The 12,049-nt window shown below is 42.3% G+C and overlaps 1 protein-coding gene across 2 annotated transcripts in view; it reads right to left on the bottom strand.

Moving 5' to 3' along the window:
• The window catches only part of NPAS2 (neuronal PAS domain protein 2), a 107,090-nt gene that overhangs the window by 77,827 nt on the left and 17,214 nt on the right, over positions 1-12,049 (bottom strand). The gene's annotated exons all lie outside the window — the stretch shown is intronic.

Here is a 12,049-nt window from a genome sequence, read left to right as displayed (position 1 = left end):
TTAGGGCTGAGAAATGAGCTTGGGTGACCGGTGGTCTGCCTCTGTTTAAATGTGTACTCTTTGAACTGCAAAAGCTTTTCCTGGAGCTCCAGAGAAAGCTAAAGAAACCCTGAGACTCACTTTCTTCATCTCCTCCCTCTGACCTCTCCTACCCTCATTCTTTTGGTTCTCAGCACAAGTAGGAGTAAACAAGTGAAAGACAGAAGCAACACCATGTTCACAAACTTTCCTCCCTAATTTCACACTTGCTTTACACCTGCATCCTGAGTAAAGGATATCTCACTGAATTCTGCTAGAAGTGTAGTCTACCCAGAAATTTAAATATTCTGGAAATGACTGTAAATATAAAATGTAACAGATTTTGCCTTTTTTTCCCTTTAGGGGAAAACTGAAATATCAGCAGTTGCACTTTAGAACTAATTTCTATTTACTTCTTTAAGAATAAAAACTCTATTATGCCAAATTTTGTTAGCACATATAGACTACTGCCAGATGTAGATCTAAGAAAAAGGAAAAAATCCTGGCTTGTGAATGCCACCAGAAATGTCCAATACTAAAGACAGCAATGTAATGCACTCAATTTACTAACTGACATTTCTTGCTAGCTGATAAATCTGTAAAGCAGTAAAATGACTAAGTAAATAAAAAGAAAGATGGAAATCGAGGGCACCACTATCACTGAGCCATTAACAAGAAGGTTCCATAAGATTCAGAGATGGGAAGTAAGCAGACTTAAGGCTATAATGCACAAAGCCATACAGCACAAACCCATATTCCTAGAAGAAATGTTTGGAAAATAAACATCCATATGCATAACATAGCTAACACAGTATAGTGACTTCATAGTAGCTTAACTGGAAATATTTCACTGTATGAAAAGTACTTTGAAGGGTGACATTTCAGCACATAAACACTGCATTTTCCTGCTTATTCTGACAAAAGGTATTTCTCAAATGCATTCAATTCAAGCTTTTTCCAAGTTTTCCAACCTTGCATTTCCTACTTTGCACTGGGGGGGATGGTGGGGGAGGGAAGAGAAGGAGGGAATGGAGAGTAGAGATGACTTTTTTTATTGAATATGTAAGTAATTGTTTCTAGATCCTTACATATCTAGGCCTTGCACACTTAAACAAAGATGAGTGCAAAGTGTTATTTATGAAATACTAATTAAGCAGAAGACTGCCAAACAGGTGATATAGCATTCTCTGTCTGAAAAATGGCGCATTTTCATGGAAAAAACCAATATCAGAGACACTTTGTGTATCTTTCAAAGAAATCTTTGGGACACTGTTTTTATGGAAATCTGGAATACACCTTCTCTTTAATGAAATAATTCAGATTTTACTTTTTCTTTTCAGTAAAAAGTAAAAATGTTTGGGAAGATACTTAAATATTCCAGAATTTCTTATTAGAAGTGTCTCATTTGCACGTAACTCATAAGCTACTAGCAGGCAGTGTCCACTGCTGTTGGTGTTTACCAGAGTAAAAACTCTGAAATTACCTGTTGCTTCTTCCCCCACACTGGGTCATCAGTACCTTGAGACTCTGATCCAGGAGGTGACATGGGTAAAACATGAGCTGCCCACGCAGGTTTCCCATTCTGTCAGACCAGCGAGGGATAGTAGTTCATGCCTTTCAATCAGAAAGCTTTCGCGGGCCTTCTCCCCCAAGCGGGCAGGAGACACCGAGGTGCCACAGATCCACAATTTCCAGTAAGAGAGCCAAGTAAAGCCATATAGTGGTGGTGCTTCACATCTGACCCCCCTGGCGTGACTGGAGACCTGTGGGTGCTTGATCCCAGGCTTCAGGCAAGAATATGGTCCTGCTGAGTGAAAGCAGCACTGCTGCTCTGAATACTGCTCTTAAACAAACCGAGGAAAATAATATGTTTACATTACCCCTTACACTGAGAATGCAACCTTCTCCAGAAGAAGGGATATCACAGTGCTATTTAAAATACATCATGGCAGCTCAGTGTGCAGCTGCATAGTGATGCTGTTCTCCCATCCATAAGGAAACTCAGTTTAGAGATGCACGCACTGCTCGTATCAAACGTTTGTTACTAATTAGGGAGTAACTGAAGCCCTTTTTAACACCTGCATTATATGGATTTAATATACTAATGTGTAAACCTGTCCCAAATATCTAATCCTAAAAATGTTTTACTTTCTTTTCAGTACTCTTAAGTAGTTAGTCCTGCCAATTTAACTCCATCAGGCTGAAAGGCATTAAATTAAATGTCTAAGAGGAATTAATTTAAGTACTTATCAAAGACCAGTCATATCAATTTCCACTGGTAAGTAAAATGAATGTATGTGAACTGGAATCAGATACATTGATTCTGCTCTATTGTGAAAACGTAGCTTGGAGGTAAATAGTACTATGATTATCTGCCCAGGAAAATGTGCATCATCCTAATGGAACTGCTCTCATGACCTTGACTAAACTAACTGCACTCCAGCTTTCTCAAAAGCAGTGCCAAAATACCAACAACAGCATGACATACACGTCTGTTTTTTGAGGTGTCCATTTTACAATGAGGCTTTGAGAAAAGCAGTCTTTATCCACAAGCATTTCTTGACTTGTATGGGCAGTTACTGCTGTACTTCTGCATAAAGAAAACTAGAAGATAACACAGGATACTGTTCAGGGCCTGTGCTTGGGCTATAGTTAAAAGGCAAACTAAAATGCACCTTGCACTGGCATTTTCAAAGGACAAGCTTGATACCACAAACAAAGCTCATTTCTGCTGTTGAGTGCTTCCCAAAGCATCATTCTGCCTTAGGGGTCCATGGCTCAAAGACAGTACAGGCTGTTCCACATGGCCACTAATACAAGTTTAGGAATGGCATCAGCTGGTGTCTGGCTTTGGAAAAGCTGGAGCTGAATATTTCTGGCTGACTCCTCCAGACTGAAAGGATGTGATTCGATTTAGGTTGGTATTGATGAATTCTGGAGACTTGAGTTTGCTCAAGTCTCTTAATACTCTGGCTGGAGCTGAGACTGGGGCTAAGGATTGATGGGGATGAAAAGCAGGTGCTATTGCTGGGAAGAAATAAATAAAGCTCAGAAGAGCGTAAGCACAGTAAAGCACGACCAGCCATAGGGCTGGGTGGGAACAATGTGCTTTAGGTAATGTTAGTCTGGGGTTTAACAGCTTGGTGTAGAACTAGAATTTGGACCCAAAGAACTGAGTTAGTTACTGGATCTCAAAGGGCTTAACTGATGATCCAGCTAAAGACAACAGCAAAACGTTGCCACAGGCTCCCCAAGCAAACACAAGACTATACCTTAGCCTGAGCCAACACGTCGGCTTCCTCATTGCTCACCCTTGTGCAGCAAAAACTTCCAAATTCGATTTTTAGCCATGGGAAGCCTTTATGCTGATACATCAAATTTTTCCAGGGCTATTATTAGCTTACTGAAATGAAACTGCTGTTGATAAGAAAAAGCTTAGATAAAAAACCAGGACAAAGTGACCCAAACACAAGCATGGCTTCACAGTCTTGCCAAATATCCACATTGTGCCAAGGCTTATCATGCACTGGCTGTGTCTGTGTAGAAGCTAACAACGATTGGCAGGCAGGCAGCTTGGGAATAATATCATTTAAGGCGGCAGGCCCTAAGAAACCCCCTTAAGAAACCTTAAAGAGGACCATCTCTTGAGAGCCTGTCTCTGCTACTGAAAAGAACAGTGTCTGGTCAGTGACTTGTTCCTTCTGAGTACATGAGAAAGTGGGATCATCAATCACTGATTTGAGGAGTAAAGCAGTTTACAGCTTTCTATGCTTTGTTGTATGTTCATGTGACGTGCTCATCAGCAAAGATTTTTAGGGTTCTTGCCTGTCTTCTGGCATTGTCTCAATTTCACTAATAAAAAAACCCCTCTGGCTGGAACATCACAGATGCTGAGGCAAACCCCTTCTTTGTCTTGGGTCCAGCACAAGTGTCCATGTTGTGGTGGGAATGAGGATGAGCAATGTTAGCAAGCCTCAAGAGACACACTGAGCTGGACTGAGCACAAATGCCAGCAGAGCAAATGGCTTGTGCATAACCCTGCAGTAGATACAGGCTGCTAAAATATACCATGGATGAGGATTAGTGTTAGAGCTAGGTTTAAGGGATGGGGTAGTGGAAGCACTGGCTTCAGGAGTGTTAACAGCACTGACCTTGCAGGTTCACTGAACTGGTATTGGGGCTGGGTAGTTATCTCTACTGTGAGGAAGGGCGTGTGAACTTCTTTTGATGTGCAAGTTAGGTTTAGAGATGAGACTGATCGAACTCTCATATCTGACTGGATCTGTAAGGCTGGGAGAAGAATGAGCCAATGACTAAGGATTAATTTTAGCTCTAAATCTGGGGTGCTTCAGTTTCTGCAGTACCTCCAAACCCCAAATGGAAACTAATCTTCTCTAAGCTCCTTGGGGCAACCTGCTGCCATCCTACCACACTGGGCCTTAGACAATCCAAAAATTGATTAAACTCTTCAGATCCCATTTCCCTTAATCCCAGCCACAATGATGGCAGTAAAACTCAGCAAAGCATCTGCCTCTCAGCAGATGTCCCAAACCCTGTCTGCAACCCAGCAATTCCTGCTGATTGTCCCAGCAGACTGAGCAGCTCACTTCTGCCTGATTTTAATAGTAATCACTACCCTAAGCCTTGTTAAAACTTTAATTATCATCTGAGATTTCTAACAGTTAAAAAGGTAAATTTAACCTGTTTGATTCTTGCCTTGTCTGCCTCTCCCTCTACAGATATAGGATCCACCATCAAACTGAACTGCCCATCCCCAAAGCCCCACTTCATGTGTACCCCTAGGCTTGCTTACCTGTCCTACATCAACCCTCATGGGGCCAAAATTCAGCTTAGAGCTTTTGGTCCTATCAGTGCTCACTTCACACTGGTCAGTCTTGTGCAACCCATGAATATTTCACCTTGTTCAGTATTTCCACAGCTGAAACTTAACAGTATCTCTTTCACAAACACTGCATAAAAGTTGCCCAGCGTCTCCTCCTTTCCTCCACAGGTGAGCTTCAAATTCAGGTTTTCCTCTCATCATCCAGTATTGAAGTGATCCCAGTGAACTCTTATAGCAATAAATTGAATTATCCTGCCCTTGTGATTGCTAGCAATAAATGTTAATCTCAATTTAAATTTTCTCTACCCCAAAGCCAGGCAGAATAAGCTGGTCTACGTGGAGTAAAAGCCTGAGAGTAGCTTTGAGAATGGTATTCCTTACTGACTTGGACCCATTTGGGTCCCAGGGGTTATGATCTTTGATGGGTGCGGAAAGATAAGCACGATGAGGGTATTTCAGTCTCTGCTGGGTGGGGGCCATTGAGTGCACCAATCAGGTGTCCCATGTCAGGATTGGGAAGAGCAGAGATGGAAGAGCTACCATTTACTGCTATGTCCTGAAAGTTCCTCTGCTCCAGGATGATACACTGTTGTCTGGTTATGGCTATGCTTATTAGAATATTAAAGAGTTTTTCAACATTTTTACAGAGAACCTTTCTCTTACTTCTCTACAAAAATATCAAGCAAATGTTTTTTGACAGTTTTTGACTCATCGAAGAATTCCTTTGAAAAGGCCTGGTTCATATCCTTTTTGGTGAGGTGGCTGCATGACTGCACTGATACAAAGCAGTACTGCTCTGCTTCAGGAGGCTCCTGTGAAGGGAGGTTCACTGTCTCTCCTATGCTTACATTCCCCCACTCCTCCCCAGCCTCCCTAATGATAAATTAGGCATTCCAACCAAAGTCTGAGGGTCTGAATAGCCACCTCGGTAACTTTCTTGAGCCTTGTCTCCACATTAACAAGTTTTCTATAAGTGGGCTGAGTACTTTCAGAAGTGGAGGCATTGGAACACACGAAGGGAATCTTCCTGTCTTAGGGCCATGCAGGAATTCCCAGGCCACAGCGTTGGACACGGAGAGCATCCTGTCCACAGGCCAGTGAAACATTCTCTGTTTAATTGTTGCATTGCACACTTGACTGAAACTTTTGGTTCTGAACAAGCTGTATTCTTCTGGCACGTTCCTAGGAAAGTAGATTCTCAGTTTGCTGCCAGGTAGAAATGAATAGCTGAGTTTTTTAAGAGCACCAAGTGGCCTATTAGCAAGTGTAAATGCATCCAAAAAAATGAAAGAAGACTATATTTCTGCTTCTGATTCACTGTTCTGTGCCAAATAACACTTTCTCAGTCACCTTTTCTTCCTCAAAGAGAACAGGTTGTGACAGATTGACGTCTTCTCCCCTGCTATGTCAGGAGCCTTTATGTGACAATTACAACATCATTTTTGTTTTACGATCAGCTGAAGTCAGTTCAAAACAGCACGTCACCTCACACATGAAATAGCATTACATTATGTGATGGGTACTGGAATTTGGCAGGAGCATTTCCTCATTTGCAGTCTGCTTTTTTCTGTCTCAACTTGATGCAGAGTAACTTCAGTTTTGAAGTCAGTCAGGCTTATCTGGAGGAGTGACTCATCTAGGGCAATCAGAGTAGCCAGCTCCTGCTTGCTCTGAAATGTTAAGGAGTGGAGGAGGAGAAAAATCACAGATTCATTATGGGGAAGACCTCAGACCTTCCAGATAAAACCTGTGATATTTATCGGCAGCTCTGTGAGCAGCAAGCTCAGTGCTCAGCGGGCAGTTTCTTTATCCCCTCACGTTTCATGGTGTTAGCCTTTCTCTCTTGTTGCACCCAGCTCACATGCCACAGGCAAGGCTGGCCTCAGAAAGTTCAAAGAGGAGCCAGCTGGCTGCATATGAGTACTCAGATCAGTGGATCCTACTGATGTAATCAACAGCACCATGTCTTCTAGCTTTTATATTCTGTACGTCTCTAGAATAGACGTCTCTAGAATTAGCCAAGAGCAGGTCTGCAGTGTTCAGAGTGATTCTGGCTTTCCCTGACAATTGCTTTTTCACATCATCTATCAGACCTATGAAAGTAATACAGCATTTCCCCTCTCACTTGTGATTTCTCTTTTTGTGGCCAGAGGAGACAAAGTGTGAGGTCATGGCACAAAAATCTCTACAGAACAACCACTACTATAATACTTCATCTACCAAAACTATCACCATGAATTCAAGACACTCGGCCCTAAGACCATCCACATTTCCCAATTTCTGACCAGTTCCTACTTCTCTTCTATTCTGGTTGCCAACTTTTCCTTTTAAAATGTTTATTTTTTAAAACCAAAATCAATTCACTTCAGATGTGAGACACTTAATCCTCCACTGCATTCAGATTCAAAAGGAAGTGTTTGCAGAAAATAAAAGAAGTTTTTTGAGTGGTGAAAATGTCAGAAAGCTCTTGAGCAGGTTCTCTGGTGTCTGCAGGGACAGATATCTATTGTCATAAAAGTTGAAGAAATTCAGCAATTTCAAGATCTTTATCTTTCTCTCAAACTCGACAAATCGGCCAGCAGGTTCAAAAGACAAACAAACATATCTGCACACACACACACACCTATGCAGACAACATGACCAAATAATCCTTATTTCCCCCAAAAAATCATTGTTATATCAAACCATGCAGGCTGCAAGGACTGAATCCTGTAAAGAGTAACAAAGCAGTAAGGGAGAAGTAGCAAAACGTACACGGACAACCACCTCTAAACAGCAGGTTGAGGGAGGTGATCCTGTCCTTCTACTCCCCTCTGGTGATGGCTCACCAAAGGGGAGTACTCCATCCCGGCCTAGGGCCCCCAACATAAGAAGGATGTGGACCTGTTGAAGTGAATCCAGATGATCATAGGGCTGGATCATTCCAAACCTCTCCTATGAAGACAGGCTGACTGAGTCGGGATTGTTCAGCTTGGAAAAAAGAAGGCTCCAGGGAGACCTTATAGCAGCTTTCTTGTACCTGAAGGGGGCTGACAAGAGAGCTGCATGGGATGTTTCACACAGGCATGGAGTGATGGGATGAGCAGGAATGGCTTTAAACTGAAAGAGGGTAGGTTTGGACTAGATGGTCAAAAGAAATTCTTTGCTGTGAGGATGGTGAGGCACTGGAACAGGTTGCCCAGAGAAGTTGTGGATGCCCCATCGCTTGGCAATGTTCAAGGCCAGGAGAATGGGGCTTTGAGCAACCTGGTCTAGAGGAAGGTGTCCCTGCTTATGGCACACAGTTGGAACTAGGCAATCTTGAAGGTCCCTTCCAACTGAAACTATTCTATGATTCTATGATCTGAAGGAAAAGAAAGAAATCTTTGTCTTCTTTTAAAAAACCCACAACTTTAATTTGTTTATACAATAACCCTTTATTTTGTAATGCTATCAGACGTGTGGCCTGGCATTGTCCTCTATCAGACATAGGGAGAAAGACAGTGTATTAAACACCCAGGAGCAGAAGTGCAAAAGCACAGGGTGGAGATTCAGGGGTTAGGAGTCTCTGAAATACCTTTGAGTTCATTCTTAAAAAAATATCAGACTGTCAGACTGAGCATGTCCCTTTGACTTCAGTATTTCTTATGTTTTAAAAACCTAACCAAAGAGCACTAGCATTCTACTACTGTATATTTACAGTATACAGTACAAATGAGAACAGTGAGTGCCTCTCAGATGTGGTCTTTCCTTTAGATGCCTGATACTCTATACTGCTAAGTGCTGCCTGAAGACTGATGGGAACTATATAGGTTGATTTACAGTCTGTTTGGAGGTAAAAATAGTGCATGCAATACTTTAATTTCCTTGTCCTATTTTAATTCTTTTTTCGTATCCAGGCTGGAGTCCAGGAAAAATGCAAGTTTTGCAGATATGTTTATCGATCTTTGTGTTGTGATTTAGTAATGTGCATCATTGAGTTCTTACTTGTACATCTTAAAAACCCAGTGGAGGAAGATGTTGAGCCCATGTTCTAAAATAAGTATATGTTTTAAACATGCTATTAAATTGTAGTTTCTACATTTTCTAGATTTTTCCATTTCCTTTTCCGGAGTTTTAATTCCTCTGGGGCATATCATAAAGTCCTTACACAGACAAAACTACTTTTCTCTTTACATTGTTTAGGTTGAAAACTGCATGAGGCAGTTAATATCTGCAATACAAGTACTTTCTTATCATTTAAGTCAGCAAAGTTAAATTGTTTTTTGACATACTAACTATTGAATAAAATAATATTAAGGTCACCAGTCCTTTTCTGGCAAGGATTTTCTTAAAAATCCAGCAACAGCTCCAGATTAGTAGTCACAGTATTTACACGGATTTTATGAATGATGGCTCACATGCACTCAATTTTTTGTACTGCTTATATTTAAAAAAAACCAGTGAAAGCTGCGTCAGTCCTGCATGGAGGTTTCCACATTCTCATCAATTCTGTTCAGACAATCAACCTCTTTGGAAGTGAAATTTTAATTTATTATTTTCATTTTTTCACTTTTTCCTTTGAATTTTTCCTTGTGTTTGCCTTTCCCTCCATATTTATGCCTTTATCTCAGGGTTTTGGGCAATGGGCTGTGGGCCTACTCCAGTGTCCAGGAAGTAAGCTAGGAGAGTGCTCAGCATTTGATCCTCACCATGCCGTGTGACATTTCACATCTTTTATTGTAATTGTAATTTCAATGGTCTCGTCAATACTGATGAAATTTATAACATGCCAGGAGGGTGCTCTCAGATTAAGCTGTTTTCTTGTGTATTAAAAGGCTGTCACGGAACATTAACCGCGAGACACCAACGAAATGGACTGAGACTTTAACACAAGTTTAATGACTTGGAGCTGGAATTCAGTGCCCTTTCTTCTAGGAGAGCTACTTTATTACTCTACAAGTAGATTCAGTTCGTTTGTGGGACTACTTGTAAGATGCACTCACTGTGATTAAGGAGGTCAGAATCTGTGCCTGTTGACAAAAGCCTACTTTAACACCTCAGATTTCCTTTGTGCTGCTTTTGCTTTGACTAGTGAGCACTTCATCTGGTGAGTCATCCCCTTTCACTGGGACTAAAGCTTGCACAGCTTGATCTATTTGGATTTATGGGCATACCTCATTAGGCTACACCACTGAAGTGAAGGACACTGCTTTGGAATAATGAGGTATTCACTGTGAGCAAGTAATATTAGACTGGGGCTAGAAACACACTGAGCGTGTTGGCAAAGGAGATGATTCCTCTGAAGTGATCTGAGCTGGGTAATATTCTGTAGGACTAATAACCCAGAGGGGACGATTTGTTGCATAAATGCATAAGGGACTGTGGCTTTAAGTTCCTGTCTTACAGATGGCCTTAAGCACAGCCCTCAGTAAGGCACTGAAACAACAGAAGAAGGTAGGGTTCCAAGCCTCCCTTCCATCCTGCACTTCCTTGGGGACATGCATTTTGTCTACCTGGTGAGCAAGCAGTTCAGGCTCTGCATCTTGAATGCTCAAAGCCATGAAGAGTGTGCCAGCCAAGTGGCTTATGGCCACCAAACAGATGTGGTTGATTTTCCTGCTTCTCCTGCACTGCTTATCTTTACTGCTGGTTCATGCTCCTTCTGTGAGTGAGCTAAATTCTGTAATTTTGCAAAAAACCACAGCCAACCTTTCCTTTTTTTCTTTTATTTTCTGATAGAGAAAGCTCACAGGAGTTCTGCAGAAGTTTCACTAGGTAGGACAGCAAAGGCAACTGGCAGAAGTGCACATCTAGGAGCAGAGAACAGGGGCTGGAAATCTGGCATTTGTAAATGGGACTGGTCCTCCACCACTCAAGTGCACTTGGCCGCAGCATGGACTTAATTTAAGTTGTAGTCTGTTGTGACACCTCATCTTTCAGACGTCAGTAGACTTCACTGTGAATCCTCTCAGTTGATCATAGCAACTCCCCTGCATGGCCTCGCAGGGAGGCCCAGTTTGGGGTTGTTTAGGCTCAAGAAGAGGAAGCTCAGGGGGAACCTCATTGCTCTCTACAACTGCCTGAAAGGAGGCTGTGGTGAGGTGGGGGCTGATCTCTTCTGCTGTGCCTTCAGTGAGAGGACCAGAGGAAATGGCCTTAAGCTGAGACAGGGAAGATTCAGATTAGATACCAAAAAAAAAAAAATTCACTGTTCAGGTGGTCAGGCATTGGAATTGGCTGCCCAGGGAGGTGGTGGAGTCACCATCCCTGGAGGTGTGCAAGAGGTGTGTGGATCTGGCGCTGGGTGATGTGATTCAGTGGTTTAGGGGTTGCAGTGATAGTGCCAGGTGGGCAGTTAGACTGGATCACCTTGTAGGTCTCTTCCAACCTTGATGGTTTGATGATTCTATGATTCAGTTGGGCCAATTTGTGTCAATTTTGCCACGAAAAATAGAAACTGAATTGCAGAAGAAGACTATCACCCTTCCCAGGCAACAATGACAGCATTATTCTGAGTACTAACAATATTAGAAAAACTATGCAAGATTACACTATTAAATTGAAATAGTGTAATTTTAAATTAAAAATCAGAATCTCTTTCTGGGAATGTTCCCATTTTTTAAAAAGAAAGGAAAACTCAGGAAACTATAGGCCAGTTAGTCTCACTATGCTAAGGCACATGGAAAATAAGGAGGTGACTGGTGACAGCCAACATGGTTTCACTAAAGGCAAATTGTGCCTGATAAATTTTGTGGCCTTCTACAAGGGTGTTACAGCAGTGGTGGATGAGGGAAAAGCAACTGACATCATCTCCCCGGGCTTGTGTAAAGCATTTGACTCTGTCCCGCACAATGTCTTTGTCCCTACACTGGATAGACATGGATTTGATGGATCACTCAGTGGGTAGGGAAGTGGCTCAGTGGTTGCACTCAAAGAGTCGTGGTCAACAGCTTGATGCCCAAGTGGACAAGTAGCATTCCCTGGGTTCAGTACTGGGACCAGTGCTGTTCAACATCTTTGCTGGTGACATGGGCAGTGGCACTCAGTGCACCCTCAGTAAGTCTGCCAACAGCACCAAGCTGTGTGGCGCATTTGACACGCTGGAGGGTAGGGATGCCATCCATAGGGACCTGGACAGGCTTGAGAGGTGCGTCTGTGTGAACCTCATGAAGTTCAACAAGGCCATGTGCAAGGTCCTGCACCAGGGTTGGGGCAATCCCAAACAAA

Source organism: Corvus cornix, chromosome 1 (assembly GCF_000738735.6).
Source record: "Corvus cornix cornix isolate S_Up_H32 chromosome 1, ASM73873v5, whole genome shotgun sequence".
Lineage (NCBI taxonomy): Eukaryota > Metazoa > Chordata > Aves > Passeriformes > Corvidae > Corvus > Corvus cornix.
Note: the sequence above shows the minus strand (reverse complement) of the source record. Positions and strands in the feature narration are given on the sequence as shown.